Source organism: Heliangelus exortis, chromosome 1, assembly GCF_036169615.1.
Source record: "Heliangelus exortis chromosome 1, bHelExo1.hap1, whole genome shotgun sequence".
Lineage (NCBI taxonomy): Eukaryota > Metazoa > Chordata > Aves > Apodiformes > Trochilidae > Heliangelus > Heliangelus exortis.
The window spans coordinates 155,111,369-155,127,130 of NC_092422.1; the positions used below are offsets into that span (position 1 = coordinate 155,111,369).

A 15,762-nucleotide genomic window follows, 5' to 3' on the forward strand; every position below is an offset into this window, starting at 1 on the left:
CACCAACATTTTATGCCTCATTATGTATGTCCTGAACATCTTCACCAGAAATGTCTTCATTATGGCCATTAATTTCTCCCCTATAAAAGGCTGATTTTCATTAACTAATGTAAACTTTCTAGCAGGAAATTATAGAACAAGTGTATAAAAATTATTTGATGGGTTTAAGGAGCTGATCTGCAAGGTAGCTTTCAACAGAACATTTGATACTATTTGATAGTTTAGCTCCCAGTTCCATTGAACACCTGGAGCTAAACAGTGCAACCTCAATGACTTATCAAGTAGTTGTTTTCAGTAAACCATTAACCCCTTGATAAAGGCTTTTCTCCTTCTTGTAGTAACTTTAGAGGTCATAAAGCTCTGATAGTTTCCCAGATCACATTCCATCCTTCATAAGAATCTCTGAGAATCCTGGATTTGAGGCAGGATCTGCTATGAGGTTTCTAACTCCTATTGTGTTTACTGACTTCATGAAAAAAAAGAATCAGTAGCATTCTCAGCACGGTATTTTGGGGGTCTTTACAGGAATATTTGATTAAATATTTGCAAAAATTTATACGGAAAACATATCCTTCTTTCCCACTTGTAAGTTGCCTGCTGACATTCTTGAAAGTCACAGTAAAAAAATACTTCATGCATACAAATCTAATCCAGTAGACTGCAGCAAAACTGGTCATCAGCTCCATTCCCTTCTCCTGGATGTATCCCCCCAGTGTGGGGTTTTTCCACTTTCTTAAGGTGAAGTTGTGAGTGCAAAGCTGTAAATCACAAGCTCCCCAACAGATGCACCTCAATTTTTTCCTAACCATGCCTAATTTCATGTTATGCTTAAGGTCTTTCTCACAGACTGCCTAGCTCCTTTTCCTGATTAAAAGATGGTAGAAAGATGTAGACACAGGTCAGAGCTAGGAGCAAGCACCTTCTGTGTCCAGAAGAATTTTTCAGCAGGAAGCTTGCATCTTGCTAGGTGTGCACAGTGGTGTAAAGCCACGAAGGGAGATGTGATCCTAACTCAGGATCCAGATCCACTATAAATACTTGTACAACTGTTCCAAGACCTAATTCCTGAAAATAAATTTGCATTTAAATTGAAACGTGGTCACAATGGAACATCAATGCAGTCACACAGAAGAAAATTCTTGCTCTCATTCATTTAAAGGATGGGGACTTAAAAAAATCCATTAAGAAAACAGAGTGTAGGTGTGCTACACTCAAGAGCTCACTAGTTTAAATGGTGATAACACTACCAATTAAAAAAAAAGTTCTCTTGATGAATGAGACAGTTGTTTAAATGACAAGTATGTCCTGAGCATCTCTGAGCATGGTGGTTTTGAAGAGGCCACCAGCCCATGAAAAAGGTGGGAATGACAACTGCTGCTGCTGGGATCTGAGAGCAGCCCCAACACAGATGTTTGCAGATAGTGAAAAATGTCAGTGAGTCACTGCTCTGAAGTTCATTTTCAACCAGCTTAACTTTTTTTTTTTTTTTTTTTTTTTTTTTTTTTTTTTAAGAAACAGACATTTCTCCTATTCCACGCTGCATAAACACAGAAATTAACAAAACTTTTTATTCAGAACTTTCTGCCCCAAATATCTCCCTGTTTAAGAGCCTCTGTTTCTCCGAGTTGGTGGATTTTTAAAATTTTGTTAGTTTTTTCCCCAGGGAATTTTCCATCATCAAAACCCAAAGCAAAAAACAATAGAAAACCCTGGCTGCCGGCGTCCCACATTGAAGTTAAAAATAAGCACCAAAGGCATTCTTGCTTCTTCCAGAAACAATTGAAAAAAAAAAAATCACAGAGAAAACAAAAAATATCCGCAGGTCCATGCCCCAGCCAGGGCTCTCACTATGATTCTTCCTTTGGGACCAGACCACTCCCTCTGGCGGTACCGCGGGCTCAGGGTGTGGAACCCCCCCCCGCCCTCACACTCCCGTCCCGTCCCGGGCGGCCCCGCTCTTCCCGGCACCGCCCCGAACTCCCACCGCCCGCCGACCCGGTACTGGCTGCCCCCGCACGCTTTGTCGGTCGGTCCCAGGGACTCCGCTGGGGGTTTAATTTTTGGAAAGGCTGTAGCGCCTCTCCTTTAAAAGGCTGCTGCCTGCTTCGCTGCCCGCTCCCCTCAAAGGAGGTCGCGGCGCGGACGCGCCCTCGCCCGGGCCGGCGGCTGCGAGCAGCGGCAGCGGCGGCGGCACCAGCGGCGGCGCTGGCGGCGTGGGGCAGCGGGCGGCTGCGGCTTTAAGAGCTCCCACAATGCCGTGCTGGCGTCCCAGTTCCGTTACATGTCTCTCCCGGTGAAGGGGAGCGAGGGAGAGGCAGGAAGGAGGAGGAGGGGGCGGCCGCTCGGGGCGGAGGACACCCACGCAGTCGGACGAGAGGCAGCGGCTGCTCGGCGGGGCCGGGGGGAGGAGCGGGGAGCCCCGGAGGGCCGGGCCGAGCCGAGCCGAGCCCCCGGGCGCTGTGCCGCGGGCCGGGCGCTGTGCCGCCCCCCGCGGGGCGCAAGGCGGAGCCGGCGGCCGTTGGGGCCGTTGGCGCTGCCTGCGGAGCCGCCGCGGAACGAGCGCGGAGCCACCGCCGGGGGAGCGGTAAGTGCGCGGGTAACTCCGGCACGGTCTCGTCCCGCCGGAGCCCGTCCTCCTCCGCTGCCCTAAGCTCTCTCTCTCCCTCCCTCTCTCCCCCGCTGCAGCCCCTCTCCCGCAGCCCAGCGGCACCGCGTCCCGCCCCGGTCTCTTCTCGCCGTCTTTCGGCTCGTTCCCGCGGCGGGGTTTGTGACCCTTCTCTGCCGCCGCTCCCTCTTTCACCCCTCTGCCTGTACTCGCCAACTTTCCCGTTTACCACTTCCCCTCAATTTTAATATTTTTTTTTTTTTTTCCACGTTTTCGGTTCTCCCGTTCCCCCTCCCGCGGTTCGCCTGCTCGCTCGCACTCGTTCTTGCCCTTTCGCTGCTTCTTTCGCTACTTCCCCAGTTCCCGTCAGCTTTTCCTCTCCTCTGGCGTTTTCTCTTTCTCCTTCCTTCGGGCATCAGCGTGGAAAAGTGAGGGGTATTTCTGTGTCCTTGGGAAAGGGAGTTCAGAAGGTAACTTTTTTTTTTTTTTTTTTTCCGCAGGGAGATCTTTGTAGTAGTTTTCTTCTTCCCCCTCCTAACTGTCCCCGAGAAGAAAATTAAACCTTTTTTTTTTTTTTTTTTTTCTTCTGCGACGTGGACTGTTTGTTTTGTCTTGTGTCCCCCCCCTTCTTTCAGACGGTACCAATGTGTTTCACCATTAATCTCTCTTGCCCCAACCCCTCCTTCTCTTTCTCCCCCTCCGCACCCCTAAGTATGTAAAAGAGATTAAAAGAAAATCTGATTTGGGGAATGTACGAGAATTCTGTGAGTGTGTGTGTGTGTGTGTGTGTGTGTGTGTGTGCAAGGCTGGGAGACCGCTGATGAGAAAAGCTTAAAGCAAAGACTGTACAGCAGGGCAATACAGAGGAATGAACTGTAAAAGGGAGGAATGTAATGGATTCTGCTCCTCGGTTTATGCAGCTCTGGACTATTGTTGGAAAGGTCTGGTCCAGGGTCCGGTTTTGGGGTTATAGTAGTCCCGTGTGTGCCAAACTATTTTCTGTTCAGCAAAGCGGCGTTTTAGTGCGCCAGCTGAGCAGTGAGCTGAAGTGCGGTTCAGGATTGATCGTGGGTTTCAGCGATGTAGAAAATCAGAAGCGGGGGGGCGAGGTTACAGATTTCGGTGTCCCCTTTGGAATTACACCTGTCACGCTTTCCACCGCCAAACTGCAGGTATATCGGGGACTGACACATTAACAAAATTGCTGGAAACTGCTTACATCCGTGTCTAAAAGTGCTGTCGTGTGGTTTATGAAGTCTGGTTCGGACCTCCCAAGCCTCTTGTCTCAGCTCGAGTCAGCATCACACGTTTAAAATTAAATATGCGCCAGGCTGTGGAGAGCAAGTAAATCAATTGCTTAATGATTTCTGCAGAGATACCTGTTTAAAGGTTTTAAGCCCGCTGTTAATTGTGTTTGGTAGTGGTGTGATTGTGTTAAGTGTTGTAAAGAGCTGTGTCTTTTTCAGAAGAGAGTATACATAGTTCTTGAATAAAATGTCAGAAGGAAACAGCGTGGATCTCGGTTGTGTTATGGTACCTCTTTTGATAGACAGCATTCCAGAAGACCACAAGCTTCTGGGGCTAATTTGCAAATTAAGTAAACCTTAATTTTTTCCCTCTTTGAAGAAGAGAGAAAATACCATTTCATGTTGAATTTTGTTTGATGTTACCTACTTAGAAAGTAGACCAGACGTTAAACTAGAAGTACTTCTCTTTATGTCTTATAGAAAAAAATTATTTGATACGTGTTAAATTGCAGAGTGAACTGAAATGACTGATTGGCACTGATAGTGTTCAGTTGTATGCCTCTTAGGACAACTTCAAGAGTTAAGGTAGTGCACTTCTTACATATAAAGTGATCTTCCTTCTCCTCCTCTGTCTCCACAAGCCCAACAGAATTTGGTCAGTTGTTTGAATTAATCTTTTTTATCTTTCCTGGAGGTTAAAAACTTTGGAATAAAGGGAAGTAGAAGGAGAAATAGTAAGTCATATTAGCAAGAAGTTTAAATCTTTTAAAGCTGTACCTTGGGCTGATTTTGTAAACACCATCAATGATTCTAAAAAGCCAAATTAAGTTGATTACCATAACTTTTTAAAATCCTTTTGAGAGAAGCCCTGAAAATGAATGTTAGAAAGAAGATTTAGTTGCTGAAATGCAGATCTGAGGATGGTGAGTTCTGTTCCTGCTTCTGCCATCGCATGGCAGTATGACCTCTGCCTAAGCTGCCTTCCTGCCTGCACCTCATAGGATGTGGAGAGTTTCCTGAATCTCTGCTAAGTGCTTTTACACATGATTTTAAGAATAATTATGTGTAAATGTATCACTTCATATTTAGTTGTGGTTTTGAATGCTGATTGGGTGGTAATTTTGCTTGTGCTAATACTTATTTTTGAGAGTTGTAAAGCAGAACTCTTGATCATCACAATTTCTTTTGAGAGCTGCATAATATTTTTGTGTCTCTGTGATGATTGTGAGATTAAAGTTATTTTTATCCCCCATACATCTCTGACAATATTGGTGCATGCTTCTTCTATGGTACGGTAATAGTCTACTGAAGCTGAAGGGCACTGGGGGCCTCTCCAGAAAGCAATTATTAAATCAAATTGCAGGGTGGAAAACTGTCTTGTGAGGACCCCCTTCAGCATGATGCATCCAGGTTTTTTTTGTTTGTTTGTTTTTTGGTGTGTTTTGGGTTTTTTGTTTTTGTTTTCTGTTTTGTGAGCTCTAGTTGTGAGATTGGCTTAGTAAGTGTGTTCTTTTTGTTTGGTTTCTAATTTTAGGGTTTTGCCTGGACTTTTAAGTCTTGAAAATCTGTGTCTTGAAATTAAATGTAAATATGTATGATTTTCTAGGGCTTTTTTGAAAGCTCAGGTTTTCTTGTAATTTTTTTTATGCTGGGGTTGGAACTTTATAGCATAATGGGCCATATTATAATGTTAATGCTTGCCATCCTGTAATGTTTGAGACTAGTAAACTTGGTAAATCCAAGGCACTACCCTGTTGCAGGTAGTTTTTTCTCTTCAGTGAAAAATACAGACTTGATTCTGTAGGAACTTGCTGTTAGGCAGCTGCATCAGCTTTGGGTTATAAGTTACTATCTCTTGAATATGGTCATAGTTCACTACTTCTGAATCAGGACAGTTAATCTAGTTTCAAATTCAGTTTCATTTAGTGACTAAATCTTATCCTTACTAACCCCTCTTCAAAGTGCATGGTGATCTCACAGCTTTGACAGGAATCATTTTCCTGGCTGACGAGAGGATGCTCGTGGTGTTATCTCCTGCAACTGTTTGGAGGACTGCATGTCATCTTTCTCTCTGTACTGATAACATGAGGAGAAGGGAGGCTTGCTTGTAGGTGCTGTCAAGCTGAGTTCATGAAACTTGTGCTGCTCGAGAAACGAAGGTGAGTTTGAGCTGTAGTTTAAGAGGGTTTCACATCTTCTGCAGGGAATGCAGCTTAGGCCCCCCTGGGCTATGATTTTACTCAGATGTCTGTAAGCATCTAGTCATCTTTCTAACAACATAAATAGAGCATTGAATGTATCTGAGAGGACTAGAGGAGATAGGCACTGTAGTTATCAGAATGGTGGTGCTAAAGAAATCAGCTTAGTTCACCTTTTACTGTTGAGTTACTCTTTGCAAGGGGGAGGAATCTGTTTACTTTCCTGTACTGCTTGGAAAAAGGGCTCACCAACAACAAAAGCCATTGTAATGCTTTCTATAGTCCAGGATTATTGAACAAAAGCTTCTTGCTGTGCAATATTGTTGCTGCACTCAGTGTTGTATGATATGTTGTATGATAACACATGTTTCTCAGCTGTTGTTGATTCCTCAGTGGCACAGACTTCAAAGGAATGCGCTGAAAGAGAGCTGCGGCCAGAGAAAAAATGAGTTTTGTTCCAGTGGCCTGTACCATCCATCTGTTTAAATACTTGGCCGAGCTATTCCAGAGTGTTCGGGCATCCAGTTAGGGCTGACAAGCAATTACAGCTGGGAAAAGAGCCTACTGCAAAGAGACCACCTAGCAAAGGCTTAAATGGTGCCTCGTCTCCATGGGTCAGAGCTCCCCTGTTATCCCAGCCTGTGTAAAGGGATAAGGCTCATCATTTAGGGTATCTTTCAACATGACATTGTCTAATTCCTAATGCTATTGAGGATTTATTTATTTTTACTCTCTATGCTATATTTAGCATGAGAAGGGTAATGAGGACAGGAGGTCATCTCTGTAGTCTCACCTTTGTATGTAACAAACTAGGTCTGTAATTTAAATGGGTAAATATATATATAAAAGTTTAGTGAATTCTTTTCTCCCAAAATTTGGGATAGTCAACAGATCTCTAAGGCAATACACATTACTGAATTAGTCTTAGTTCCAAATCTTTACTGGCAAAGTTAAAATTGAAGTCAGTTACATTCTGTTACTTTAGATTGATTTTGGGGAAATACTCCACAATTGAATCTGAGATAATAAATGAAAAAAACACATGTACTCGTGCATTATGATACAAGAGGATGATGCCAATTCCAAGTATTAGAATTTATGTATGTACTTAAATTCTGATATTGGCACCTACTCTGCAAGATGGGTCTCAACTTGTGGTTGCCAAATGAGTCATATTGTGCCCAATGGGCTCTCTGTAGTCCCAGATAATGGAACTTGGAGGGGATTATCAACAGAGAGACTGCAAGTAAGATATTGATAACCTGTAAAGATACTCAAAGTTTTTCTTTCTGGGACTGATACTAATTTTGAGGCTTGGGACCAGTACTGTAGACAGAATAATGTGTGTTTCAGTTGAGAGTTTAACCTTTTTTATATATGGGAAATGACCATGCAGGTCCACTAAGAGGCTGTTTTGAGCCTTGAAAAATTGCGAGGCACTCTGGTATTAGTTTTTCACCTGAAACAAGCATCACAACTCTGAACGCAAGCTTGAATGTTTTCTTCTGCTGTACTATTTATTACTCCTGCCTTGTACCCTGATGTGACATTTATGCCTTTGAAAGGATAGTTCTTTCTCCCAGTATCAGCAGTAGTGATGTTGGGTTTTTTGGTATGTGGAGATGTCACATTTTCATGCTTTACTCTCGTTTTGAAAGGAAGGGGGAGGAAAACTTCTAGAAATGTGTGATGTAACTGACTTCTATCCAGCTTCTGCTCTTGCTCTAGGGCTAACATTGTTGTTTGAATTCCTTTGCTTGCTTTGAAAGCAGTACTAGGTGTAACCTTGTATCGTGCTTCCCTTCTTGCAACACCACCAGTTGTGTTTCCAGCATGCACCTTGTCCTGTCTCCAGAACATCCAGTTTTAAAATGGCGAGGCAGTGTTGGTGCTTTCTTTCTAATGTATGCTTATATTTAATCTTTAAAGAGCTGTGACTTCTTTTGTTTCAACCAAATTGAAGTTGTTTTTTTTTTGCCAAAAGGTTTTTGGAGTCCAGAAGTGTTTGTCAGTATTTTCAAGCCATTATTGAAACGGGGTTTGGAACTTCCGGAGCAGCTTTTTGAAACTTTACATTTTATCATCAGTCAGCAGTTTCATGAGCAGGGATAAGGAAAGGCTGTGATTCCTCAAGAGATCCAGATGGTTTGCATCTGTGCCAGAGTGAGGAGACAGTGTGGCTTTAGGAGTGTGTTGTTCTTGTCACTGGACTGTTTAGGGATCTTCAGCAGATTGTATCTGCTTTCTCTCCTGTCCCATCTCCTCCCTCCTGCCATGTCCGTACTGATTGTGGTCACCTCCTTTTAAGTAAGCTGAGATTGAGAGCAAAACATTTTTTGTTGCTTTCTAAAAGGGAGCGTTAAGAAACACTCAGTTTGTTTCTTAATATTAAGTAAGCTTAATGCTGTAGAAAAGTTGCATGTCATCTGGCAATTGGTGAATTTTATAGCTGTTATCAAGTAGATTATGGGTAATATTAACTGACCAGTGTGGCATTAAGTGAACAATATAAAGCAGCTCTCCAATGCAAATAGAGAGGAAAATACTCTTAGACTCAAATCCCCCAGTTTGGTACTAAATTCCACCTTTTTTTTTGGCCACTGCTGCTTAAAGATGTGCAAGATCCATGCAGATCTTGTTTTGCTTCTTCAATATAACATGCAAAAGAAAGATGGTAAGGGTCTCATCAAACTCATCCTGGAGAAGAAAGTAGGAAGATTCCACAATTAATAATATTAAGAAGTCCACATTGGGAATCAAGATACCAAATGCTTAAATGTGCCTTTGCAGCTATATGGCTGGCAATATTAACTAGCACTACTACCAGGAAAAACTGGCATCTGGAGAGAAACATATGGCAGTAGTGGAATGCCCTTGTCCTTGCCCATCAGAAACATTTTAAAACACTGTCTCAGCCATCTGAACCTCTCCTTGAGTAGTGCTGTGTGTGCTTGCTTTGGGCTTCATCCACAGCTTCAGAGTCAAAATCTTGTGCTGGTTTCATTGGGAGCAAGGACAGAAACTTCTAATGAAAAAGCTGGGTGTTTGAGACCATGTATTTCAAGTAGTGGAACTGGCACTGATGAGCAACAGGACACTGGAAGAACAGTTGCTGAATACAATGCAACGCTTTCATGCTGTTAATGGGGTTGGAACTGGTAACCTAATACTCTGAGGAGATAACAAAAGCTACTTATCATCCAAGGGAACATTTACTTTTTTTTTTTTTTTTAAGGCGTTGATAAATAGCATGGTAAGAATCTTTCATCAGAACTCATTCCAATGAATGAGATTTGTCAGAAAACTACTGAGCTTAAAAGAATGTAAAAATAGTCTGAATAGAAAAGAAATTATCTGTCTTATTACTAGTGTTCTTTTATTGCAGTTCCTATATTTGGTTACTAGTTTTGCCTGCTCACCTCATGTCCTGTGAATTTAGCCAGTTTCAAACTGAGATATATCATCAATAAAAAGTATTTCAACTTTCTTCCAAGAATGGAAGACTTAAGGGGATGACAAGTTGAAATATGTGCAGAGTTGATGTAACAAATATGGTATGTGATGCTTCCCTTGATTTCCAAAAGCAGACCATAAGGCAACCAACTTGATATGGAACATAGTGGTATGTGGGATGAAGCTGTTCTGTTAGAGACTGGAGAACCCTCTTTAGAGGCCTTTTAATAAAATTGGGATGGATATCTGCAAGGGTGGTCTAGTGAAGGAAAGCTCAGTTTGACCTCGCAACTCAAGAGGATATAGTACCTCAGACTTGTTGCTTAGTAGCAGGAAAAACTGACTACTCAACCTCTGTGTTTTTACTTAAACAGAGGCACTTGCAGTTCCTGCAGGCAAGGCCAGGAGATAAATGGAGCCCACCTTTGAGAGGTGACATGTCTATGGGAGGAGACTTGACTGTGAATTTGCTGTCAGTGAACTGAAGTTCTGTGCACAATGGGTCATGTTCTGTGGAAGAAGTTAAGGAAAGAGGCTCACCTCTCCTAGGTAGGGTGGGAGGGAGCTGGGCTCTCTCCAGCAGCTAAGAATCACATTTTAAAATGTACCTGGAAGTGGTTTTGTTGGCTTAAACTTTTAGCAAGACAGAAGGTTTTTTGGGTGTTTGGTCTCTTAGGACTTGCTGGTCTTCCCTTTATGATGCATTGTAAAACACCTAATCAGCAACGATTTATTACTGTAGTATTCTGAGGCCTTGAATGAGTTCCTGGCTACTGCTAGCCCTGCACTGCTAGCCCTGCTGGAGTCCCAGTGAAGTGGGCTTTCCCCTCCCATCATGATGGGAGCAGAGCAGGCGGCTGGGGACGTGCCCACAGGCACAGTGGGGACAATCTGGGAACCAGACCAGTGTCCCACATGGAGATCACCTGCCCATGACATCTGTTGGGGCTGTTTAGTCCAGAATATCCTTTCCTGGCCTGACTTGCCAGAAACTGAATTTGGAATGTGCCTTTGACAAGATGGTGCTCTTCTCAACCTGATGTTACCCATTTCCCCTTGCCTCTGCTGTCAGTCTGTTAACACTTTGAATTAGTGAACTGCTCATGTGCTTTGTTTTTTCTGTCAGTGCTGCTGCTGCTTTCTTCTCTGCTGTAAGATTTCCTAAATATTTGCTCATGAACTAGCGGCTTTCTAGGTGTTTCTTTAGTTGCAGTGCAGAATTGCTTTTGGATGGGGGGGAAAAATATTGGAACTTTTCATATCTCACAGCTGCACATGGAGGCATTTCTCCAATTCCTTCACTGGTGAGCTGTTTGGAGCTGGGGCTGGGGGGATGACACTTGCTTTGCTGTTTAACTTCTCCTGGAGTTGGTCTGACTTACACAGAGCACCTGTCCTGCTGTGATCCTGACATCCTGTCAGTACTTATTCCTGCCCTGCTCCCTGGGAGACAGACTGTTTGTTGCTGGAAGCTCTCTGCCTTACCCCTATAGGAAACCTAACCCAGGAATTTTCTAGAATTCTTCCCCTCCCTTTCCTTGTCCTTCACTGACCTCTAACCACATTTTTATATTTCTTGACAAGATTCTTAGTTTCACTTATCTGCTGCTTTTCCCTTCACTCTTCAGTTTTGATTATTTTTCCAGTAGCTGCTTAGAGACATTAACCATTACAGATGTGTAGACTGTCAAATACACTCACATTTCTTGGAGTCTGTGGGATTTTTTTTTTTAGCTGGACTCAGATGCTAAAATGCACATGTATGTCAGGTAAAGATTTTCTAGGTACACTAATTCTCATGACAAAAATATCCTCAGAAGATATCCTCAGAAGCAGGCAAAAATTAAAAAAACCTTTTTTTAGTTTAGTGGTTTATATTATTTGAGTCCCTTGTGGTGATCATGAAGTGTGATGTTACAATGCATAGCAGTACTGTTGAGTGTCTCATTTCCTTGCTGGGATTTGAATTGCTGGCTAGATGAGAATGTCTGGTTTGATTTTAATATTGCAGAGGGAATTATCTGAGATGCTTCAATCATAATACAAACCTGAGTACAATATTACAGGGCAAACTTCCTTTGGATATCCATCCACTACTTCTTAGTGCCTTTCTTCATGAAAAGTTATAGCTGCTAGATGACTAATTAGAGCTTAAACCATATCTGTGTGTGTCCCATCCTGAGTCAGGGAAACTGTTGGCAGTCCCAGCACAGTGGTGTAATTAAGTCATATGCTGCAAACAGGTACTTTATTAACTTGTGTGTATTAACTTTATTAACTTGTGTACTTTATTAACTTGTGTCAGTATTCTGCAATGCTTAACAGCAGAGTGCTATTATGCAGTTGCAAAGGCTCAAATGTGAAGTTACGATGGTCAAACAAGTTGCCACCTATGAGCTGCTATGTTTAGTAACAGGGCCTTCTTGCTGCAGCTCTCACGTAGGACAGGGGAAAATTCTGCAAATGTTGCTAAGCTAACTGATTTACCTTCAGTGGGATACCAGCATACACATAGCTAAACTACAGTATGCCTGTTGGGAAGAAGCTTGAGCAAAGACAAATGTAAAACCTCTTGTTTTATGGCAAGAGTACTTTATGAATGAGCATTTAAGGAACAATCGCTAAAGGAAGGGTTCGTCTGGGACACAACTCTGTCAAAAGTGCTAAATAGAATTCTTAGTGTTTAAGTTACAAGCTTGTTAATTAGTTTTGGAGGTAGTGGTGAATTGTTAGCTTGCTTTTTGATTCTAGCAGATGTAAAATGTAATCTATGTAATCTAAATTGTAATCTAAGAGTTGTTAGTTGCATGCTGTGTAGCAAACAAGAAACTACTGGCTATTCTTATGGGATCTTTTGCTGCAGCTCCTACTTTAGCTTTTCATACAAAATAGCTATTATGACCAGGGCTTTGATACTATTAGAGCATACAGAGGTTTTTTATGAGGCTCTGTGTGGTTTTAGGCCTGAAGGAACTTCAAAACAATCTTGCTATGTGTCCGATGTTGTCATCTTGCTCTGTGATGTCTTCCATGTCTTAATGACTTCTGCAACCAGTTTTAATAAAGTCAATGCTGTGCTTGTTGTAGTGTTATTAAAAAAACTGAAGGTAGCTGTATGGCCCAACATCAGTCTTTTCTGTGAAACTTGGTGCAGAACTGAGCCAAAGTAAATTTAGTGAGTGTTTTTACTTCTATGCATTTCTGTAGCTCCTTTTTCAGGGAATTGGGCTTGATCATATGAGTCTTGTAATAAATTTATTCCTGATGCTGAGAGTTCATACAGATTTTTAAAGAGATCACAAAGTAAAAAATAGTAGCCTAAGTTTTTACTGTTTTTTTTGGTTTTTGAAGTCCATATAATAACAAATAGATGAGAGTATTCTTTGAGAAGTTCTTTACCAGTAGTTTTCCAGGAAGAAGTTTAGATTCTGTTTTGGTGAACTGAGCCCACCATCAGGGTGTCTGACTGGCTACCTTGTACTCTTTAGCACTTGTAAGATGCAAATGGTTTCTCTTAATCTCAAAGACATTATTCATGCTGAATTCTATGGATGTATTGAGGTATGTTCTTCGTGTTTTGTTCATTTCAATTTCACTAAAATGAAGGCCAAGCATATCTGTGCAATTTGTCTGTAACAGTATTGTTTGCACTGCTAATACTTACTTGCTGTGACCAATTTGACAATGTGTGAACCTGAGGCAGAGGTTGATTATGTCTGAATTGGTGACTTCTGTTTACATTTGCTCTTGTGTAGATTTCAGTTTTTTTCATCTGGTTATCTGTTATTTCAAAATGTCTATAATTTTATTAGCATTGAATTAAGACTTCTATTAATGACTGCTGATTATAGAATATAGTATCTTAATAAAAAATGAATTTTATTTGAGGACTGTAAGTATTCATGGTGAATCTTTGCTGAAGCCTCAACAATATGAGTTGGCTGGGAGACTTTGGGGAAGAATCATCCTTATGTTGTGAGTGAAACATTCTCTGGCTCAACTGGATTCCCCTACCCGTCCTGAGTACTTGTTGGTGGGAAAACAAGGATCTTTCTTATGCCTTCTGTACTGTAGTAAGCCCTCAGGAAAGAAGTCTGATTTCTGACCTGGGCTGATGTTGGAGAACTGTGGGGCACCATGTTGCCTGACTTTTATGCTATTGCCTTTTCTTGTTTCATCTCAAGAGCAGACTGGGAAGAGGAGATGCAGTTTGTTATTATGGGCTAACACTCAAAGATGGATATCCTGATGGCTGTGTTTCTTTGTTTGTTTGTTTGTTGTAAAATCTTGCTAGGTTCCAAACACCTGAAGTTAATTATTTTTATCTGTTATATCTCCTGGGATTTCTGTGTGATTTGAGATGCTTTGTGCACATTTAAAAGATTGGGGGGGGGGTTATATGAAAATGGAAAAAAACCAAACACCAAAGTTTGGCTTTATCTGGGCCTGTTGAAATGTGTGTTACTTCATCAGCTTCAGCTTATGCTCTTAAAAATACATTATATGTAAGAATAAATATGTTGGTCTTGCACTTAGTTCATAAACACTGAGGGTTATTTGGAACATCAGAAATGTATGCGGTAGAGAATGAGGCAAACAGGGATTTGGTGTAAATCTATTGGAAGCATCATCCCCAAACAAATATTGTGTCACAAATCACTTCCTATATAAAAAGCTTGCATTTGTGTGCTTGCTTATTTCTGTTTGTCTGTGATAGCTCGCTACCTCGAATCGGGGGTAAACAATGGAATTGTGACAGTTCACATTAAAAACTATTGTGCAAGCTTATTTACACATTGTTAGTAGGAAATTCAGGTTGACTTATCCACTTGAAGACACTTGTACCAGTCTGTGAGAAACCCAGTTGCTTGAATCAAAATCAGTTGTTTCTGCGACTTGATTTCAACTCTGACTGTATAGATTTACCCATTACTTGCTTGTAAGTGAACATGATTAAAAATATTTTAAGTATTAATATCAGGGAATATTTTTTTGTACTTTAAGGAAAGCTTTTGGAATATTTTGGAAACCTGGAGGAGTTCAGTGGCACTGGACCTCATTTACGTATTTAAAAAAGAAAAAGATCAAGATTTGTCACTGACTTAGAGCTAGTCTGAATGAGGGATTTCTGAAGTGTCATTAATGATTATTTGTAAAGAATCTGAGGCTTTCATTTTCTAGAGAAGTGTGTTCATCCCTTCAGTCAGTTTTCAAGACCTAGCTGGTAAAAACAACCTGGTCTGAATTAAGTGTTGATCTTGCTGTGAGCAGGCAGCTGGGCTCCTGCAGGTCCTTCCAGCCTGAATGATTCTGTAATTCTGTTTGAGTTTTTTGTTTTCTTTTGTTTTGTTTTTTCTTCTCAAGATGTGTGTACCATACAGCCACCATCAGCTGTAATGTCATTGTTTTGCTGATAATTCCAGCAGTTAAATCAGGGGTGTAAATAAATCTTTGCTCTTAAGCGATTATTTTTATTAATATTTTTGCTTACCTTAGTGAGAGCACTTCTGGATATACAGAGCATCTAGGACTTTATCTGCATCTCTGCAGTATCCTTTTTTAGAGATGTGGAATAGGGCAAGTTGATGTGACTCCTTCTAGATTATAGGGTAAGTTCTCAGCTTTTTAGAACCTAAAATTTTTATAGAATCTTATGATTCTGTACTTGAATGCAACAAACAAGCTGTGCTTTAGGGAGACTTGTTACAGGTGATCAAAATTCCTTTTGAATTATTTAATGGAACAAAAGGCTGTAAGCATAGTGAACAATAGAGGTGATAATGCAAGCTGTACTAAAAAGGAAAAAATTTTATTCAGGGTGCTTCTTACTGAACTTGACTTATCCATTCACCTGATGAGACCTATAATGATGAGTTAAAAATACAGAATTTCTGTAGGAAAGGAGCAATGAGATCTGCCTCTTGATCAGTTGCGTATGGAATAAAACACACCTAAATACAAATCCACATTTTCAGGTCTGTTTGTTCACGTTCCTTTGTGAAAGGAATAGTAGAGTGGGGTGTTCCTTCGTGTATTTGGACTTGGGCAGCCTGTGTTGCAGACAAGCCTGTAATTCAGTGATGATAACACTGAGATTTACAGAAACATCCCACTCCTGGCCCAACGTGATAAATCAAGCTCCAGCTATAAGCTTTGAAGTGGGAGCAGAAGAACAGATTTTTAATGAAGCTGAGGGGGAATATTTGATTAATATTCTTTGCTTCACTGGGTGCTACATCACCAGGATTTATTTATTTAT

General features: G+C 41.3%; 1 protein-coding gene across 3 annotated transcripts in view; it reads left to right on the top strand.

Annotated features, from left to right (window-relative positions):
* The first annotated feature begins 2,449 nt into the window (after window positions 1–2,449).
* Window positions 2,450–15,762, top strand: part of RASSF8 (Ras association domain family member 8) — an 88,134-nt gene continuing 74,821 nt past the window's right edge. For 2 of the 3 annotated variants that reach the window (XM_071733179.1, XM_071733177.1), the window contains exon 1: window positions 2,450–2,584. The gene's annotated coding sequence lies outside the window, so the exon portion shown is untranslated. Of the gene's footprint in view, window positions 2,585–2,828; window positions 3,076–15,762 lie in introns of those variants that run through there. The other variant, XM_071733178.1, reaches the window with a different exon arrangement.